A 5,523-nucleotide genomic window follows, 5' to 3' on the forward strand; every position below is an offset into this window, starting at 1 on the left:
ACATCTCCCGAGTTCTTGGAAAGGGTGACAGACTTCAGGGAGCTTTTGTCCCTGTTGGATCTGAGCAGCCACTAGGTGCCAATATTGGTCCAGTTTCAGAGCAGCCGGACAGAACAGTTACTGGAGGCAAAGGGATCCCTTTGGGGGTTCTGAGTTCTTGCTGTGCTCAATTTGTGTCCTTTCATGGACTGAGGTTGCCCCTTGCTTTCAGGTAATCGCTGCTGGTTTACTTTTAGTCTTTCCATAATTCAGCTTTTGATAAGCGTGTCTGAAAATCAAATTAAATAATAAATTGCAGCAAATTAAATGATTGGGGTTTGCAGTGTCCTTGCAAACTCAGAGAAGTCAAATATACCCTCGTTTCCAAGTGCTCTGCTGTCTTGGGGTCAGCCTTTGATGGTGTGGCCACCCCACAACCTCCCTGTGCTCTGCACTGCTGCTKATGGGAGGGGGTTGCAAAGGCAGATTTTATTTGGGTGTGTCAGGTTCTATAGTCTTGCTCCGTGGCAGTAAGAGGCAATCTGTGGATCCTTGTCAAAAGATGAATTATTTGTTAAGATGTAAAACCCTTTTGACCCCTAAAGAGGAGGCAAGAAAAATTATTCAAGGAGAAGAGGGAGACTGCAATCCATCCCTGCTGACACTCCTTTCCCAAGAGATCAAAGTCATTGAAGGAAGGGCTTCATTTGAATTTTTTCCCCTTGGACTAAGATGAATGTTCTGTATTTCTGTAGTCCTATTCTTTAACATTATTCTGAGGGAAGAGGTTTCAATCCACTTTTCCCAGGGAATGTTTTTGTGCTAAATAATTTTAATAACCACAGATTGTCAGAGAACTGGATGCTTGATGGTCACACAAGCCAAGCCAAATGAAATCTGAACCAACTTCTGSCAGGCACATCCCATTTCTTCAGCCTAAAATGAAGATGCCAGGTCAAGCAGGAGCTGTGTGCCTGCTGCAGTGACCTCACTGGGATAAACATTGGGATKTGCTGCTGGGAGAGGCCACGTCAGGAGCAAAGTGCCCCTGGGAAGCAGCTGGGTATAAATAGCAGCCATGTGGCCATTATGCAACTGAAGCARTTTGTTGTCACACACCCATTATTGAGTGTAATCTCAATTTCATCGGAGTCAATGCAATGGCAAAATATTTACACAGGCTCTAGCAACAGAGCTGCAGCACTTTGGGAAATTGTTTTGGGCTCGGGAGAGAAAAGGCTTTAGGATAAACAGCATTACTGAGATAAACTCAGCATTACTGAGCTAAACTCAGCATTACTGAGCATTACAAGAAACTTAGCACCACCAGAGGAATCCTTAGGTAGGAACTGTGAATATTTCAATGCACACATTGCACCGGTTGGCAGCAAAAGTAAAATCATGTAATTCAGGTATAAACCATAATAGGCAAGTGTTTGGGCCTGAAGAGTCCAGGAAAAACAGCACTTTTGTGCAGCCTCAAATTCTATTTGAATAATYCCCCCAACAGTGCTTTTGAACATAAACCAGCATGACAATGAATGGATATTGGCTAATTAATTTAGAATACAAGAGTGGCAGCAGAGACAACAGCCTGTTTCACTGCATTCTGCATGTGTTTTGTACACTGAATTAAATTGCTGCAGTCTGTGTTTTCTGGACCAAGAGTAAAAAAAATTCCTGTTCACCTGAGGAAACTCTATTTCTTTCTAGTCCTATATTCTAGGAATATCCTTGGTCTTCTGCTGCTTGAAACTTTTTATTGGGTGAAATTTTCTCTTTTTATTGGGGGAGTTTTTCTCTTTTTGTTGGTTGAGTTATTCTGGTAGCTATTAATGCAGTTCCATATCTGGTCAGTGCAAGCAGAAGGTGTGCAGCTAAAATGGGAAATTACTGTCATAATGTGACAGGTGCCTTATGAAATAGCTGGGGTTTAACGGAACAGAAAGAAAAAATTAACTTTATATTACTCATTTTCTGAGTGGTTAAATACTAAATCTGAGTCCTTAAATGCACAGCTGCTTAGCCAGATGATAAACACAGAACAAGCTTGTTAACTCTGCAATGTATTTGGCTCCTGAGAGCAAAGCTGTGCTCAGTCTCTGGCGTGAATTTAATGTGAATTAATTTGGAGTAGGTTCTGAACCCGTCTTAGGACGGGTTTACAGWCAAAATCCTCTCAGGTCAGATATGAATGTGAGCCCATGGAGATGTGTGAATTCAAAACTACTTCCTACAGTTCCTTTACTAAAGGGACAACTGTCAGAACAGAAAAATGCCCTGGATCCACCTCAGGGAGCCACCCAGAGCTCCTGGGGAGGGCTGGGCTGCTTCTCAAGAGTGAGAGACACCAGGGTGAAACCAAAAGCTGTTTTCAGATTGCTTCCTCTTTGCTTTGTGGGGGGAAAAAGCTGTTTGGTACACTTTGATCTCATTCATCATTTAACCTTCACCTGCAGGATGTGGGGTTTGAAACACGTGAGAAATGTGCGTTCTTAAAATACCAACATCCTTAGAACRTGGAGCGGGCTGGAAATCAGACAAATTCAGTGAATCCACGCCATGTGCTGGGTATTTTTAGTGAAAATATTGCCATTTTACTCAGAATAAGCATCTCTTCTAAAAAACTTCCATCACAGACATGCACCTGGGCTTCTCCTGTGCCAGGGCAGGAGGGATGAGCTGGCTCCATTCCCCAAGCCACCCATGTGATTTCCTCCACCGTGGAGGTGCCACTCGGGCTGGAGCTGCACTGCCCTGTGTGTGCAGGAGCCAGGTGGGAATTTTCCATTAAAAATAGCAAATATCAAATTAGCAGGGATATCAAACATCCATGGCAATGCCACTGTTTTTCCCTGCTCAGCTCCACCCTTGGCATCCCTGGGGCAGCTCCTCTCAGATTTCCCTGCTCCTGCTGTGCTTTCCTGGGAGCAATGGGACTTCAGCAGTTGCTGCTGCCAACTGTGCTCCTTTCCTTCTGGATTTGGAAATTYTTCTGTCTTGTAAATGAGCAGAAATGCTTTCATTCTTAAGTCCCAGCTACTTGTGGTGCAGAAAACTGTATTTGCTGTCAACTCCGGAGCGGCTGCAGCCAGAGGAATGACATCAGTGATGCAAGGCCAGAATCTCGACTCCACAAGGCAGAGCCTTGGTTGGGCAGAGCTGAGTTTTTTTCAGCCACTCTGGGCTGAAACAGGCTSATTTTTAGGGAATGAGCATTGTGATTTTTAGGGAATGAGCATTGTGATTTTTAGGGAATGAGTGTTGTGATTTTTAGKGAATGRGYRTTGTGATTTTTAGGGAATGAGCATTGTGATTTTTAGGGAATGAGCTGCCTCGTTTTTTATATAGCTCCAGAGCTGATTGTTAGCACACTGATCACAATAATTACATTATTAATACATAATTATTGCTATTAAGACAATGGGATGTGTGTGAGCCCTGCAGRCTGCTCTGGTGCATGAGCTCCAACATCAGGCCTGGAATAAACTCAAAATAAACCCCAGGCAGAAAGCAAGCAKGAAGCTGAACAGGACTCATTCAGCTTGAGCAGTGCTTTTTGCTCCAGAGTTAACAAAATATAGAGAGTTTAAATGGAAAAAAAAAAGTGATTCACATGCCTTGCTATTTAATAAATGAAACCTGCAAATATTGTTCACATTGACTGAGCTGCAGTTCACACAGAATTGCAGCTCACACAGAATTGCAGTTCACACAGAATTGCAGTTCACACAGAATTGCAGTTCACACAGAATTGCTGTTCACACAGAATTACTGTTCACACAGAATTGCAGTTCCCACAGAATTACTGTTCACACAGAATTGCTCCTCTGTGTGCTGCAATGAGTTTTTGGTCAATAATGCTGACTCTGATTATTTGTTGTGCCCAATGTGGAACCAAACTTKGTAACTTTTGAGCTGTGCTTCACRCCAGCAGTCCCACCTGTGTTCCCASWYTGTGAAAGCASATCCAGTCACCAGTTTGCCCCTCACAGGCAGGATGCAGAAACAGTTTTTGGGATRTTCCTAACCCATTTTTGGACTGCTGCCTGCATGTTCCGTTGCGATAGCTGACACATTTTCCTGCCTTTGCATGTTGTTAGCAACTGTGGTGTTATTTGTGCAGTTTGATGGAGTCTGTGGCTGAACATGACACARTGGCCCAGCCAGATAAACACTGATGGTTGCTGCTGAGCCCTCAGTTCCAGCTGTCCCCTTTGCAGAAGGGCTTTTTTTTAAGAACAAACCCAAATGGATGAAAAGTGATAAATACAATGCTGTTTTATAGAATRTGAACTGCTGCCTTGGAAAAGATTCCCTCTTCTTCCCTCTTACAAGGGCAGAAAACATCTTCTCTCAATTATTTTTTTTCCTGTATTCCGTGCATCTTATTTGATGTGTTGGTTGGTATGAGCAGAAATGTTTGCTAATTTTTCTTTTTAAAATATTTGTACCATTGAAACCATGCAGTAGAGCAGTTTRCTACTTTATACATACCTAGTTTACAGGCACAAAAGAGAGTTATAAGCTTTTAGTGTAGATGATTTATTTTATTTTGGGGAAACRAGGAATGCAATTTGGGAAACTCCAAAAGAGTGGCAGAGTGCATTTCTTTTGTAATATTCTACACTCATACAAAATAAATTAAAAAATAAATTAAAAATTGAAAATCTCAGTGCAGAGAAAAYATTCTAAATTTATCTCCAGGTTTACACCACTACATTCTTTATCTGAAATTCTCTCCTGCAGAGGTTTTTGATGTAGAACAAAGCTGGAGCAATGAGGAGTGTTTTGCTCAGATGTGAAGGCAAAATTTTACCCAGGTGGGAGAAGGGAGAGGGGAGTCTTGCTGCTCACTGCAGCCGAGAGAGCAGCAGGAAGGGCTGCAATGGTTTGGGGGCCTCACACAATTCTGCTAAAATCGTTCTCATTCAGGTGGTGCCTGCCAAAAATGCCCAGTGTTSGTGTAGCTGTAGGATTTGCTGACATCTGATGAGCTGTTTCAGTGTCTAATTATTGTCACTGTTGAGTTTTGAACCCTCTTTCTAGTCTGATGTTTCAATTTCTGCTCCCAGTCCTTTGTTAACAAATTTCTCTTCATGTATGTTCATACAAGTTGTGATCTTGCCATTCCTTAGATTTCTCTTTATTAAAAGAAATCCATCTCCTTTAAGATGTTTTCTGATCCTTTATTTGCATTACTGTTGTTTTTCTGATTCTTGTAGAGCTTAATGCTGAATTACCCTAGCTTATCCAAAAAGGAAATAAATAAACTTTTTAAAATATTTTAACAAGACAACACATTTTTCTAGCCTACTATTTTAACAAGAAAGTACAATGTTAGCCCATTGCTGCAGTGTCTTCTATGGGATATCATGAGTTGTGGGTTATTTGCCTGCTCAGGACTGAATCCCCAGCTCACCTTTTGTTTCCAGGTTACAATCTTTGGATTTCTCAGCACCCCAGGTGTTCCACAGCTCTTTGCACTCCAGCCTTCCTTCTCCTTGCTGTGTCACTGGCAGATTTTCCCTCTGCAGTGAGCAC

Source organism: Malurus melanocephalus, unplaced genomic scaffold (assembly GCF_030028575.1).
Source record: "Malurus melanocephalus ecotype Western Australia unplaced genomic scaffold, MMel_1.1 scaffold_542, whole genome shotgun sequence".
Taxonomy (NCBI): Eukaryota; Metazoa; Chordata; class Aves; order Passeriformes; family Maluridae; genus Malurus; species Malurus melanocephalus.